General features: G+C 39.8%; 1 long non-coding RNA gene across 2 annotated transcripts in view; it reads left to right on the top strand.

Moving 5' to 3' along the window:
• Positions 1-16,349, top strand: part of LOC101906526 (uncharacterized) — a 32,093-nt gene extending 15,744 nt beyond the window's left edge. The window contains exons 5-6 of one of the 2 annotated variants that reach the window (XR_003035159.2): positions 733-874; positions 2,243-16,349. This is a non-coding gene — a long non-coding RNA (uncharacterized lncRNA). Of the gene's footprint in view, positions 1-732 lie in introns of both variants that reach the window. The other variant, XR_003035158.2, reaches the window with a different exon arrangement.
• The last annotated feature ends 283 nt before the right edge of the window (positions 16,350-16,632 follow it).

The raw sequence follows: 16,632 nt of genomic DNA, 5'->3' as shown, positions 1-16,632 counted from the left end.
ATTTTTGATATTTTTTTAAAGTCTAAAGAGCTTTAGTCATGGTTTTTAAAAATTGCTGTTAACATAAACAATACAAAGTCGGGAGTCTTCACATTGTAATCTTATGATCCTCTTCTCAAAGGCAGTGAAAATAACATTGTAAAATTTCTCCTTGCCTTTTTCCCTTTTAGAACTAGAATCATAATTCTTTAAGTAGCCATCTAACTTTATTTTAAAATTCCATTCATTTGTATTATTATGTGCTATATGTTGAGATACAGCCTGCTTGAGCCTCTTATGTTCCTATGCATCTTGCTGTATACATCCCAAGACTTTGCTGCTGCTGCTGCTAAGTTGCTTCAGTCATGTCCAACTCTGTGCGACCCCATAGACGGCAGCCCACCAGGCTCTCCTGTCCCAGGGACTCTCCAGGCAAGAACACTGGAGTGGGTTGCCATTTCCTTCTCCAATGCATGAAAGTGAAAAGTGAAAGTGAAGTTGCTCAGTCGTGCCTGACTCCTAGCGACCCTGTGGACTCAGCCTACAAAGTTCCTCCATCCATTGGATTTTACTGGAGTGGGTTGCCATTGCCTTCTCCACCCAAGTCTTTGACTTTTTTTTTTTTTTTTTTTAAACCTGGGCCATTTCTTGGAATGTTTATGCACTTGGTAATCCTGAGAAAGTAATGCATTGCAGTTCACAGCACCTGGTCACCTTTCAGACAAACCACCTTACTTACTTCCTATTCTACAGCTGCGGATTTCCTATGCATAGAATCCTCCTCTGGGACTCACCATACTGTGTGTGCAGGCTCCACTGGGCCCTCCATGTTGCCTTGAGAGATCTGAGGACTGGTGCGACAATACTGATACACCTGTTTCTCCTGCTGCAACTGGTAAAGTCCTTTGTCTCTGACTCAAGAGTCCCACGTCAGCATCCATGGAACTGCGACAGGCTTACTTATCAACTTGTATGGTTTTTTGTTGGAAGTTATCCTGCTTCTGCGATGTCAAATTTATTGAAGTAGGGCCAAAATCCTCAATACTTTCTTTACAAAATATCTTCCTTTTGAATAATTTAAGTCACTGTTATATATTCCATGCTTTTCCCCTAAAACATTACTATGAGGAATGTTGGTATATTCCTATTTTGTAAGTGAGGAATTGGAGCTTAAGTGATTTTTTTCAAGGTTTTTTAATGTATCTAGCTCATCAAGTGCTAGAATTCAGGCCTTCTCACTGATAACATAGAGATGGTTGTGTCTTTAGTATCTAATACCGCTGTCTTCTTTCCCATTCACATTCTCTGATAATTACACCTGCCTGATATGGAATAAAGAAATTATAACTGTTCTTCTAGGAAGAAAGAATTCTGGATAGTATAACTGCTAACTGAAAATCAGAAACTATCCCAATAGTTCATAGAACTTCTTAATATTTCATAGAACATGTTCTGGTCTTCACAACAATTACTCATATCAGAAAAAAACAAAATAAATGACATTTATTCTTAGCTTCAATTATGGTATTTCTCAAAGTGTGGTCCTCATCAGATAATCTGGACAGTCTTTTAAGAATAGATTCCTGGCTGGCTCTACCCCAGACTTACCAAATCAGAATTCCAAGGGTATCCAGGAATCTTGAATTTTTTAATCAACTGCCCCATGTCATTTTTATGTTTATTAGCACTTACCATGCATTACTACTAGGGCAGGTTCTAGAAACTAAGGGCGGACTGCTCTTTCTGGCTAAAAATTTACAAATAGGGGAAAGAAACAGATTTACAAAACTTCTCTTGAATACAGTAATTTTAAAAATTCTTGATAGAAGGAATGCAAGTCAACATCAAATTTATGTCTCCCAGAAAGCCAAAAATCTGGCTTTATGTCATGAATTCAGCAGTAGTGATTTCAAAAAACACCTGTATTTTGTGAAATAGCAGGGCTCATCTAACAAATTATTTTGTAGGGAGACCTTCTGTTCTGTGGTTGTGTGATACCCCCTTTTGCCTGTTTATAAATCCATTTAACATATGTTCATTGAGTGTCGACTTTCTGACCCAAGCACCATTCTAGGCTTGGATGCTATAGCTATAGACAAGTTGACTAGTGTCCCTGCCTTCAAGGTCTTAATGAGAAGAGGATGATAATTTTATTAAGAAAATAAAAAGTAAAATTCTTTACGGAAGAAGATGACAGGATTTTGTTAGCCAAAAATGACTTCTAACTCACAGAAGAGATGTTTTTAATATTCTTTCTCCCCAGATTTGAAGCTGAAAGTATGATTCTGAGACAAGGACACGTACCCTTGAAATACTACTTGGTTCGTGCTGGACATTTAAAGGTCATGTCAAGTAATATAAGCATGAACAAAAATACCAACTCTGAAATTTTAAGTGCGTTTGGAGAAGGCAACTTCATAGGGGTAAATACTGTCCCAATTTATTAGTCTCTCATCATCATTTTTTTAAATTAAGATTAAAAAATTATATGTATCATTGCATTAAAATAATTAACATAGTATACTATAATATTGTCCTTGAGTATTATGTATTTTGGTAATTGACATGCTTAGTAAAAGCAGTTTTCCTTAGCATTGTAGAGCCAATTTATAGCCTATTATATAGTTTGTCAATGTAGAGGACATACAAGATTATCAAATGACTTACATGAGTGACTGACTGGTTAAATGAAGGAGTTGCAAACCATGTAGCTCAGGAATCAGGGTTGCATTAAAAAATAGAGAAATTATGCTAAAACACTTACGGATTCACGGGGCTCTTTCTGATTCTTTAAAGAAATTTTATCCTTTCAAAAGATTTTATGCGAAAGGGATAAAATTTAGGCTAAGAAAGCAGCTTGTATGTAAAGATAAAACTTGCTTCATTTCTATATTTAGTCAAGGGCTGATTGGATTTAGAGATCCTTGAAACCAGAAGTCCCTAAGTGGAGAGGTCTTGGGTTCAGTTCAGTCCTCAGTCGTGTCCAACTCTTTGCAACCCCGTGGACCACAGCCTAAATAAATTTCAAAGCCCCAAAATATTTACATTGAGAATGAGTACTAAGGAAAATTAAATGTCTATAAAATGTTAGGTCTTAATGCTCTGTGCTGTTAGGTCAGTAGATTTAATTAGATAACAATTCCATTACAGAAGTACGGGAGGCAAAATTCCCCCTCTATCCTCTTGGAGTTTTTCAGCTAGGTCTGAAAATTAAACTGACATAGAACAGATTAACAAGAGAAAAGCATATACATTTCTATAAGGTTTACATAACACAGGAGCCCTTATAATGACAGGAAGACCCAAAGAAGTGACAAAACCTAAATACTTTTATACCAGGTTGAAGAAAGAGAGGCACTTGTGGGAATGTAACTAAAATATATGGGGAGGCTGAAGGAAGATTGAAAAAGATAAGAAGATAGGAATTATTTTAGCAAGGTCTGTTTGTACAGAATTCTCTTGGCTTTGACTCACCATGGAAGAATGTTCTTTTCTCTTGGTTTAGGGAGGGCATCTTTCAGATAGGAGTTTTTGTTTTTTTTTTTTAATTAATTTTAGGCTGTGGGGTGGGTGACTGCTCTGTAGTTGCAGCACGCAGGCTTCTCATTGCAGTGGCTTCTCTTGTTGCGGAGCACGTGCTCTGGAGAGCTCGGGCACAGTAGTTGTGATACACCAGCTTAGTTGCCCCAAAGTATGTGGGATCTTCTAGGCATGGATAAAACCCTTGTGCCCTGCATCGACACGTGGATTCTTAACCACTAGACCACCAGGGAAGTCCCTACATGGGAGTTTTTGATATTCTATATTCAGGAAGAAAAGGGGAGCTTAGAATGCCCTTCTTACATGTTGTTTTTAAAGTCTTTAGTTCTAAATAATTCTCATGTCAAAGTGGCATATTTGGGGGTGGGATATTCTGTCACCTATCATAGACCATAAAGCTTTTTCAGGGATTAATTTAGATAATGCACATTGAACTTATAGATCAGTGCCCAGCTGAACAGCACTCAGTAAATGGTAGTTAACTACCATTTTGTTGTTACTAATTATAATAAAAACAGATAATCATGTGCTATTGACAGATACATGCTCTTCAAATTAACTTTTTTAAAGTGTGCTTATAATGCTGTGTTGTTAATGCAAGTGGTTGCTTGGTTCATTGCTAGGTTTATGATCTGAACCTAAAATGCTTATTCACAGAAACATGCTGTGCTGCTGCTGCAGGGGTTGTGTGTGATTCTGTTTGTTGGCAGTTGAAGTGCATTTTGTTACACAAGCCTGTGTTAAGCGGAAAGCAGAGATTTTCATTGTTTTTGGAAAGTGATTTATAAGTGTTTAACAGTTCTTACAGCAGGCTCAGGGGTGTATTCTCATTCCCATATTATTTTAAAATTATTTCTTGGATAAATCTCATGAGACGTCCTGTTAGTTTCAGGGTGTTGATGATCCAACAGCAGCGGCTCTAAATTTTGTTGTTTTTTTAATATAATTCGAGACAAATGGCTTTCTGAAGCTGTTTAGGCCATGCATTCCTAATCTGCCTATAAGTTTTGATGTGCTAGGTACTGGCACGATTGCCTAGTTGATCCCTTGGGAAGTCTGAAGTGAAAGCGTTGATTAGATTCTTTTGGGCTGAGAGCCCTATTCAGCTATTTAGCTGGCAGGAAAGTCTTCATTTTTTCATTAGAGAAACTAGTGGCAGGAGAGTCTTACCTTGAGCCATTTATTGCTCTTAGCATGGTCACAAGCACTGGTTACTGGCTACTTACGACATCTGTTGCTGAGTCATTCTGGAAGCAAAGGAAGGCATCTGAATCTGTATTTGTTTCAAATGTTTTAAATAGATATCTCTGTCAATACTTAGATCAAGCTCACGAGGTTTTCTGTGTGTTTGCTGGGATAAATCATTCTGTGATACACTCCTCGAATTCAGAGTGGAGTATTCAATAATCTGATTTGAAAATGTCATAGGAAATTTTGTGGATGTTTTAGTATTGATGAATATCAATTTAATAGACACATGCCATGTACTTTGTACTGAACCTGTGCTGTGGGAACTTGATGGACCGCAAGACTTATGGCCATAGTAAGTGCCAGGTACTCAAAAGGTCCTATGAAAAAAAGCATCAGAAATACAATGATATGAAGGATGTGGTTTTCTTTTTAAATATTATATCTGATTTATTATTTATGGACTATAAAAGGAAGGTAAGCTCCATTAACCCAGTGACCTTTATTTTTTCCCAAGCAGGATAATTGCATTCTAATGGAAACGTAGGAATAGTAGGTATGGTAAATACAGCTCCCTGTGCAAGTAGGGCAGCTCACATTAGCCTCTGAAAGTGAGTTATGAGTTTCAGCATAAATTTATAAGCAACTCCAATTCTTTACTAAACAATACAGAAAAATGCTGCCAATGTGTTAGCATAGGGAAAATCTAATAATACTCCTGGTGTTAATCTGATACCTTCTTTAAGTGTATTCTGTTCTCTTTAAAGTGATAGTCATCAGTTTGATTCAAGACTGAACTTACAGCCTTACAGTAAGTGTCACAGTGTCATATCTCAAGTTGTCATGTGCCCTTATTTGGGAGTGCCATGAACATCTTATGTGAAAACCACAAAAATTTAGGGTTCCTATTCTGGCCACCCCTCACAGACTTTCTGTATTTCTTTTTTACATCTGATCATGTCTTCTGAATCTTAAGAGACTTAACTTTGAGAACTTCCTGGGATCCAGCCACAAGAAGGATGGAGTCTCAGTTTTGCTTTTGGGTCCATGATCCTCTGGGATCACAGAGAGATGCCAGGGGAGGCTGTCAGATGGTTCTCAAATGCTAGTTCATGCATTATTGATATTCTCTGATAGTTCTTCACCTGCCAGAGAGCAGATGAGAAAGATATGGATAATGTATGTTTTTCAGAAGGCTGAATTTATTCAAAATTTAAAAACAAGATACTATTTTAGACTTGTTTCTGTCTTTCTTTCTTTCTCTTTTGTGCTTAAGTATCATTTATTTCATGAAATAATGTTGACAATCCTAATGTTCTTACGTGACATAACACAAGAAAACCAGAGGTTGCCAGCTATATATCATATTCTTCCATCGCCAAATCTTTTTTTTTTAAACGAACTGATCTGGGAAATCTCCAAATCTGGAAACTAATGTACTTTGCGAAACTCTTTTGCCTGTATGAGGACTCAGAGCCCAGTGTTGGGAAATGTCTCAAGATTCAGAAGACATTTGTATTAAGTATATTACTTGCAGTAATATTTAATTCTCACAATAACTCTATTTGCTGCTATCCTTATTCCCTTTCACAGATTAAGGGAAAAAAGCTAAAAGATCATTAAGAAATTGTTTCAGGGCCCGAGCCTATTGAGCTGTAGGATTCACACCCAGAGTCCTTAACGACTGTGATATGTCCATTAAGTGACGCTGTGAAAGAAACAGACCTCTCATGACGTTTTAGAGACTGCCCTGCAAGCTTTGAGAGATAGTTGTGAAACCTCCTGATTTCCAAGATAATTTAAAAAGCCTTTTTATTTGTTTGTGCCAAGATTTACCATATAGTGATCCATCCCATAATAAGCCAGAATATTTGTACAAACCTAGGCTTGTGGCCTGACTCACCATCTTAATCACAGACTTGTACACTCTGTGCCAACTGTCTGGTTGAATTGTAGGCAGAAATGTTCACTTACTATTGTATATACTTCCAGTTTTCCATAATTAGAGGTGGCCCTGGGAACTGAACAATAAGCAATTGGCACTCCTCGGCCACCTGACACTTGGTAGCCAAGCTCCTCTCCTGAGCAGTCAGAGAGACCTGAGCAATGGAAGCTCATCTCAGGAAGTAAGTGTGTTCCAGAAGTCAGTGACTGCCTTGTATTTGGGAAAAGAGATCCGTGCAGGTGTATCTAGTCCCATGCAGGAGCTCTCTTCTCTCCAGGCAGTGGGGTTGTCTCAGTGGTGTTTGCCTTTGAGGGAAAACAAATACCGTGCTGGAGACTGGGTAGCCACAGGAAACTTGAAAGTCCTAAAATTGAATAGGTGGTTATCAGCAGTATCTGATGTGGTTGCCTAAGAAAGTTGCAGTGGACATTACAATCTCACAGTTTTCTCTTACTAGTTTTATTTGTTTGCTCAGAAGTCAATACATCAAAACCATTTCAGGTTTATTGGCTCTAGAGTCCTAGAAAGGAGAGTTCTATTATTGAGAAACAGAATATTCTTCCAGGAGTGGCCATGAGGCCTCTTCAGCTGCATGCTTCTGATTATTCAGCCCGGGCGCAGGTTGTGCGAAAGCTTATCTCCAACAACCTTAAGAAACTGAGTGATTTTTAGATTTTGAGTATCTTACCCAGTTACTCACAGCACACTTACAGTTTCCAGATTTGTCTTTATTTCTAATTCACTAAAAACAATTCATTTAATATGAGCAAATTATTCAAGGAGTCTGAAATCGCTTTAATGTAGTGAACAGAATTTTACAATCAGAGAACAAAGTTCTAATCCTGGCTCTGCCATTCACTTGCTGTGTGATTTTGGGAAAATGATTTAGCCTCTCTGAGCCTCAGAGGGCTCATTTTTAAATAGGGGATGATAAGACCTGTCATTCAGAGTCGGTGCAAAGTGAATTACAGAAAGCAACTAAGGGTAGTTATTGAGCCCTTACTATATGGCAGGTGCTGTTCCAGGCTTATGAATACAGTGGTGAACTTGAACTTGCTTTCAAGGAGCTTGTGTTCAAAAGGGAAGGCCCAGCTAACATGTGATTATAATAAAGCAAGGTGCAGGCTAGTATTGTAGTGTGAAGCATGAGGGGCCTCAGGTACTCAGGGAAAATAAGTAACTCAGTTTAGGTCGATGGATCTCTGCCTTGACTGTTGATTAGGATCCCCTGGAGAGTTTTAAAAAAAATACCAAATACCCTGGACACACCATTGACCAGTTAAATCAAAATCTCTAGGCTGTAGCTTGGGGACCAGTAATTTTCAGTCCTCTGGTGATTCTTATGTGGAGCCTGGTTTGGGAAACACTGGCTTAGGCTGTGATCTTGTGAGGGTTATCAGAGGAAGCTGAATTCTTGAGGCTGAAGCTTCAGGATGGTCCCCAGTTGGCCAAATGTAGAGGAGGGAACCGTTAGTGGGATGGGAGAGTTAAGCTGGTGCTGGAACACATGGGTCTTAAATTACATTCTAAAGAAATGCCTTGTATAAAGCAATTAGTGTTGGCTCAGGGCAGATCATCAGTAAATAACAGTGATGGCTTTAAGTTCTTAGAATCATTTACATGTAGGATGGGAGGGACATTCTAACTATGTCTGCTCAAGGGTCTTAATGGAAAATTAATTTTCACATAATTTCAGTATCCCAGCCCCGTGAGTGGGAAGAAGAGGTTGCATTGTCTGGGTTACTGGTTTCATTCCATTCAAATTGTGCTTTCTGAGTCTAGTGAGTGACTAATTCCTCACTTGATATTTTAATTGTGGTGGTGGCTCAGAGGTTAAAGTGTCTGCCTTCAATGCGGGAGACCCAGGTTCAATCCCTGGTCGGGAAGATCCCCGGAGAAGGAAATGGTAACCCACTCCAGTATTCTTGCCTGGAGAATCCCATGGACAGAGAAGCCTGGTAGGCTACAGTCCATGGGGTCTCAAAGAGTCAGACACGACTGAGCAACTTCACTATACACTATACACTTAACACGAAACTTACCATTTTAACTATTTTTAAGTGTACAGTTCAGTGGCATTAAGTACAGTCACATTGTTGTGTCATCATCACCACAGATCATCTGCAGAACCTTTTTATCATCCCCAAATGAAACTGTGTACCCACTAAACAGGAATTCCCCATCCCTCTTTCCCCAGGCTCCTGGTAACTGCTAGTCTTCTTTCTCTGTCTGTAATTTGACTATTCTAGGTACTTTATATAAGTAGATCATTGTTATTAGTTGTTTTGGGTCTGGCTTATTTCACAATGTCCTCTTTAAAAAGATATTTTAATAGGTCTTTTTCTTGGACCTTAAACTCTGACCTTTTAACAGCATAGGAATAGCTTCAATGTTAGGGAGTTCATAATATTTCAACACAGCATAATATGACAAAACAGTGTCCAGAGTGTGTGTCAAAGTCCTGCTAGGTCTCCATGACAAAGGTATGAGCATCCTGAATTATCAGCTATGGTTTATATCTCTCTGCTTCCTTAGATGACATAAGAGCAACAGAAGGATAGCTCTTTTATGCATCTTTTTATAAGTCGTTATTCTATTTTTCTATCAATTTTATTTTTTGGCTCTAACTGATCACTGTAGGCTACTTATTCCTGAGTCAACTAATAGACAAATACAGTGGCCTTTCACATGTCTGGGCTTCCCTTGTGGCTCAGCTGATAATAGAATCCACCTGCAATGCAGGAGACCCTGGTTTGATCCCTGGGTTGGGAAGATCCCCTGGAGAAGGGGAAGGTTACCCAGAATTCTAGCCTGGAGAATTCTATGGAATGTATTCCATGGGGTTGCAAAGAGTTGGACACGGCTGAACGACTTTCACTTCACTTCACATGTCTCTTTTCTTCAAACTGAATGATGTATACAAATAGGAAGCTATTTTTAAATAATCTCATTCTGTGTTTATATTAAAGTAAGAATAACTTGCATCTTCACCACCTTATATTATTTTGTCCAGTTACATGACTGATCTATTTTCAGTTTTCTCTGCCCTCCAAAAATTTTTATGAATAACTACTCAGAAGGATGGAAACCCCTTGGCCTAGTAGTCATATGAAAAGTCATCATGACTCACCAGCAGCTTCATCTTCCGGAAGGAGCCTGAATTCTTTCTCTTTTTTCTTTACGTTTCCCTTTCTTAAAATTTTATTTCTTCAAAAGCACTTCTCAGGTCCCTAATGTATGTCAAGCAGCTCAGTGGTAAAGAACCCGCCTGCCAATGCAGGAGGTGCAGGAGACTGTTCAAGCCCTGGGATAGGAAGATCCCCTGAAGGAGGAAATGGCAACCCAGTCCAGTATTCTTACCTGGGAAATTCCATGGACAGAGGAGCCTGGTGGGCAACAGTCCATAGGTTCACAAAGAACTGGGCACGACTGAGTGACTGAGCATGCCATGTATGTCAGGCACCATGTTAGAGCCCAGAACAAACAAAATAGATGTAGGGTCTATTCTTGAAGAGTGTAGTGGATTTGGTATCAACTTTCGCTTTTCACTTTCATGCATTGGAGAAGGAAATGGCAACCCACTCCAGTGTTCTTGCCTGGAGAATCCCAGGGACGGGGGAGCCTGGTCGGACACGACTGAAGCGACTTAGCAGTAGTAGCAGTTGATATGTATAGTTGATTTCTGAGTCACAGTCATCTAGTGCTAAATGCAGTAGTGGATCATGTATTTGTACATGTTTCTTTCTTTTTTTTTCTGTAACATGAGAAGGTAGAGCCACTTAAGGGGGTCTAGCTGACTGGCTGCCAAGATGCCCCACAGGGTGGCAAAATTCCTGTCACCTGGCTCTGATGTTCAATCTGTAGTTCTGGAAGTTTATACACCAGTGCCTCATGAAAGACCTCTTGACATGAGAGGAGAGAACAGATTCATGTTAAGTTATGAGAGCATGGTAATCCAAATGTTGATTTATTAATTTTGCTGGAGAATATGTTTCCAGCTACAAATTATTTGTTTTTATCATTTTATAAATCCTTCTTGCATCAGGGTGACTGAAGGGCTGAATTCATAGTCAAAGGGATACGAAGTAAAGACAAAATTGAAGTTATGTAGGTGATCTTGAGGGGTCTTTTATCCAGACCAAGGGAATGCCTAGTATAAATCCAAACCCCATAGCCAAGAGCACATGGAGAGGGAAGTGATTTGATCCCACCAGCCGTGTGTGCCCAGTGATGGGTCCTTACCACGCCCTCCTCCTTTCTGCTTCTAGGCTGATTACTGGTCTGAGTGACACATTCCCTCATCACATATGCTAACATCATCAAGACTGAGAGCCACAGTCAGATCATACTCTTAATTTAGCCTTTCCACCTCTTATCTTTGCATAACTCTGATCTCATCTGTAATAGGTTATGATTGCTGGCCAAACTCTCAAGAGTTCTAGGACTCTTTTGTTCCTCTTTCTAATCAGATTGTTCTCTGCCTCTACCTATGACTGCATTTGAAGAAAGTCCTGTACTTCTTTAGGATGGAAACATTATCCTTACAAAATCCATTACAGTTCTTGTGGTTTTTTTGGTTATGACTTTCTATTCCTTCGTCCATTTAATCCATTTCTACTATATTTGCCTGTCAACTAATTTTAAGGAAGTGCTTTGAATGGATTTAAGACCCAGGTTTTCAGAGAAAGAAAGTCTGGTTCTTCATCATGACCTAGACTCCAAGGGTTTAGTTTGAAAATATCAGTAACACTCATTTTTCACACTTCCATCACTTTCTCAGGAATCCCATTTTACCCTGAGGCTGTGTCAGTTTCCTCCTCTGATTCTTATCTTCTTCTTTCACATATGGGCCCTTTCTAAGTGGCAATGTCTTGACTGGGCCTACTTGAATTATAACCATCTTGAATTTATGTGCCATTTTTATAAGTCATTGAAATGTGGTAAGATAAGAAGCCAGGTGCTTTATCCGTCCTAATTCTGAACCTATATCCAGATGTCTTTATATTTTCAAAATATTGTTGTCTTAAATTTCATACTTTTATATTCTATTCCTGATAACTGTATATTTCTTAGCTGCACAGAACTGAATTCCTTTCATTCATGAACTTCTAACAGTGACTTCACACCCTGGACTTCATTATCCATTTGCCACCATCTGTTAGTAAATACAGAGTATAGAGTTTAACCCTTTATACTTTCTGCCTGGGAATCTGGTGCGTTAATATCATCTTTGTCATCTCTTTAGATATTGCTTACCTCGGGAAAATCAATGTGCTGGCTAGTGGCATTTTCACTTCTCATTTTAGGACTTTCGGGTGTGATGCATTTTAAGAACTGTCCAGTATATTAATAATAGATGAGAGATGGCGTCATATGAGCACATGGGGCCTTGGTGATTAAGGTCCCTGGGGATTCAGAAGAGCAAATTACAGAGCACATTTTATGTCTTGGAAAGAGAGCAGATACTATAATGAATTTTTAAGTTAGCAATTTGTTTAGTCTCCTGAGGCCCTGGCAGCTTGCTGAGGTTACAGGGGTAAAAAGTACCTGCAGAGAGGAATTTCTCAGTCAGAACCAACATTTAAAGTAGTGGTGTGTTAATGCTTAAAAAGAAATCCTGTATGCATTTTTTATAGCTTCTAGCTTTTGCAGCTGGATCTGACAAATGATGCTCCAAGAAGTTGAGCCAGCTTGCCATTTTCCAGGCTTCAGCTCCATTATTTATGTCTTTTCCAATAAAGCCTATGGCACATTCTTAAAGACTTGGCTTTGCTAAAAGTACAGCCCAATACCTGAATGGGGACTGGTAGCAAATGCCATTGGGCCTTCATTGTTTTTTCTTAACCCTGCTGTTCTTATCTAGGTATACTCAGTGATTTAACTTAATATCAAGTAACATTTTCAGAGATTCTGAGTTCATGGGGGTCTTTTGAAAAGTGCATTTTATGTGATTAGCATTTGATTAAGTGATCAAAGAAGACAGTTTCTATCACAATGTCAAGTAGAAATGTATCATTAAAAAATTGGATCAGAACTCAAAGATAAATTGAAGATTCCATGAATTTTTATGATATTAGCACAGAGGAACTTCATTTTAAAAAGAGAAACCACGTATTTTGGCAGTCTTCAGCAGTAGGCTAAAGAAGTTATGACCTAAATTCAAATGTAGTCCTATAGACCATAGCTTTTTAAGAGACCAGAATCCTGGAAGTAAGGAATATATAATCTACTCCGCTCTTCACCCCCATCAGAGAAGAAGCTATGGACCTTGACTCCTGGACAGGCTGACCAACTCCTGATACTTTGTTTAATATGTGAGCCCCATACAGGCCTTGATTGCAAATGTACTCCTATTAATGTTGTTGCCCAGGTTATGGCCATGGTTTTTCCTTCTCAAATATCCCTCTGTATTTCAGGCATTCCCACTCTAGTACTCTTGCCTGGAAAATCCCATGGACGGAGGAGCCTGGTAGGCTGCAGTCCATGGGGTCGCTAGGAGTTGGACACGACTGAGCGACTTCACTTTCCCTTTTCACTTTCATGCATTGGAGAAGGAAATGGCAACCCACTCCAGTGTTCTTGCTTGGAGAATCCCAGGGACGGGGGAGCCTGGTGGGTTGCCATCTATGGGGTCGCACAGAGTTGGACATGACTGAAGTGACTTAGCAGCAGCAGCAAGGTGGTATCTGCTGTGTTTATGAACTTAACCACTCAGATTCTTCTCTTGCCTCCTCACTAAGCTCCTCCTGCTTCCCTGGGAATGTCTCTGGGCACAGAGCTGTAGCAGGGAGGAGTCAATTTCACTCTCCCTGCTAGGTCTATTTCTTTGGTGGCTTTTGTTATTATAATCACACTTAAGGGCCTGCCTCAGAGAATCCTGCCCCTCTGCCTGACTGTTAAGCTTAAGTGCCATTGTTCAGAAGCCTGTCCACCTGTAGATGGCAGGAAGGAAGAAATTAATACACACCCCTGCCTAAGGCTTGCCATTCTAGCAAATCAGTTCAGTTCTGTTCTTTGCTCAATCGTGTGCAACTCTTTGCAACCCCATGGACTGCAGCCTGCTAGGCTTCCCTGTCCATCACCAACTCCTGGAGCTTGCTCAAAGTCATGTCCATCAAATCAGTGATGCTATCCAACCAGGTCATTCTCTGTCACCCTCTTCTTCTCCTGCCCTCAGTCTTTCCCAGCATCAGGATCTTTTTAAATGAGTCATTTCTTCGCATCAGGTGGCCAAAGTAATGGAGTTTCAGCTTTCAGCATCAGTCATTCCAATGAATATTTAGGACTGATTTCTTTTAGGGTTGACTGGTTTGATCTCCTTGCAGTCCAAGGGACTTTCAAGAATCTTCTCCAACATCACAGTTCAAAATCATCAATTCTTCGATGCTCAGCTTTCTTCATGGTCTAACTCTCATATCCATACATGACTACTGGAAAAACTACAGCTTTAACTAGATGGACCTTTGTCAGCAAAGTAATGTCTCTGCTTTCTAATATGTTGTCTAGGTTGGTCAGTACTCTTGCCGGGAAGGTCCCATGGATGGAGGAGCCTGGTAGGCTGCAGTCCACGGGATCGCTAGGAGTCGGACACGACTGAAAGACTTCACTTTCACTTTTCACTTTCATGCATTGGAGAAGGAAATGGCAGCCCACTCCAGTATTCTTGCCTGGAGAATCCCAGGGACGGGAGAGCCGGGTGGGCTGCCGTCTATTGGGTCGCACAGAGTCGGACACGACTGAAGCGACTTAGCAGCAGCAGCAGCAGGTTGGTCATAGTTTTTCTTCCAAGGAGCAAGCGTCTTTTAATTTTATGGCTACAGTCACCATCTGCAGTGACTGTAGAGCCCAAGAAAGAGCCCAAGAAAATAAAGTCTGTCACTGTTTCCATTGTTTCCCCATCTATTTGCCATGAAATGATGGGACCAGATGCCATGATCTCAGTTTCTTGAATGTTGAGCTATAAGCCAGCTTTTTCACTCTCCTCTTTCACTTTCATCAAGAGGCTCTCTAGTTCCTCTTTGTTTTCTGTTATAAGGGTGGTGTCATCTGCATATCAGAGGTTATTGATATTTCTCTTGGCCATCTTAATTCCAGTTTGTGCTTCATCCAGCCTGGCATTTGGCATGATGTACTCTGCATATAAGTTAAATAAACAGGCTGACAATATACAGCCTTGTTGTACTCCTTTCCCAATTTGGAACCAGTCTGTTGTTCCATGTAGATGGCAGGAAGGAAGAAATTAACACATCCCCCGCCTAAGGCTTGCCATTCTAGCAGATACTTGTAAGATTAAGTGACCTTTTTACTTTGTTTCCCCCCCTTCCCTATCTCTGATCCATAAAAGGACCTGGCATCTGGACACCAACAAGATGGTTATTTGGAGACGTTAGTGTGCCATCTTCTCAATCAGTTGGCTTTCCATGCAAAGTCGTATTCCTTGCCTCAGCACCTCGTCCTCAATTCATTGGCTTGTCATGTGGTGAGCAGAGCGAGCTTGGACTGGGTAACAGCCAATTCTATACTATGGTTTTTCTGTCTGTTGTGGGATGAGATGAGCATCTTCTCCAGGCCCTTCAGTTTCATGATTAAACCCTCTCTCCATCACTGTTCATCCCAGAGCTTTGGGCAGTAAAGGGGAAAACTCCATCCTATTCCATCTATCTCTCTATCTTCCCTCTTCTGGGCACCCTTGCTAACCTGGAAAAGAACTGCTTCTTCAGTCAAGAAATGATCCTCTTTGATTACTGACTCATGCTGATAAATTTCTGCAAGGATCACTAGGTCACCATTTCTGCAGACCACCATTTGAACACAGGACACCCAGCTGAAAATGCAGTTTTAGTTGAAAACAGGAAATGAAGTAGCTTTGAAATTACACTAAGTCAGTGCAGAAGTGAGTTTTCAGACAAGCTTAAAGGACAAGCAGGATTCATTCAAGTAATGTTAATACCTTTTGATTGATCCTTGAGATTCTCTGCGGGCCATGATAAATAGTACTTGTTTATTTACCCCTCATTCCTCTGTGCTGGATTCTACAAAAAGGATATAAACCCTGAAGAAACTTCAAAATGGAACATTCAGTGTTTCTATCCTCAAGAAGTAACACCTAAAGATTATCTATCGTATATAATTCTTTCATGTATATGCTCTGTCTTTCAGTCTCTCTCTAAACGCACATGCATTCTGTATGTTATATGATATTATCTTCCTTTTTTCTCCTTTATTGGTCTATATAGATTACCTTATTTTTAATAGATATTTGATATATTATGTAGAAAATTATAATTGTATCAACTAGCCATCCATTCATGGATGTTTGAATTATGAAATATTGTATTTGGAAACAAAGTAATGTATTACGAGATTATCTGTCTTTAGTAACCATTGAATGCCTGCCAATGTCACAGTGCCTTTTCCAGCAGAATCAAGTCTGAATACTTTGTTCTGATGATTCTAATTTATGTTCACAGCAGGAGAGAACTTTGCAGAAGGATCTTGTTTGTGCTTATTCCTTCTAAGTAAATCATTTGTGTGTTTTAATTATACATTTGCCAAGTCATTAGTGTTACAGTGTGGTTGAGAGCATAAATTCATTTCAAAAGTATGTTTGGAATTTTGTAGTTTTACAGTTCACAGCAGGAACCAAACTGATTCAATACTTTCTAATAATAATATCTTTAATCACTGTCCTACTTAAGCTGGTATGTAATTATTCTTTGTTGTATGATAGAACCAGAACTGTGATTAATTACTTTTCTGATTCTTTCTTTCTGCTCTGTTGTGCCTGCACTGTCAGCCCTTCCTTGTCTATAGACAGATGCAGGAGGCTCTCACCCCCTGGCTTCCTGCACAGGCCACCACACTGCCAAGGTCAGCAGGAAGAGGACTGTTGCCCCAGTGGCGCCACGTTGTTCAGCTTGACCTGAACACCTAGCCGCTCCAAGGGCTCATTAGAACTGATCCCATCATGCTTCACATTC

Source organism: Bos taurus, chromosome 6 (assembly GCF_002263795.3).
Source record: "Bos taurus isolate L1 Dominette 01449 registration number 42190680 breed Hereford chromosome 6, ARS-UCD2.0, whole genome shotgun sequence".
NCBI lineage: Eukaryota > Metazoa > Chordata > Mammalia > Artiodactyla > Bovidae > Bos > Bos taurus.
The sequence above is the reverse complement of the archived record's forward strand: the minus strand, read 5'-3'. Positions and strand labels throughout refer to the sequence as shown.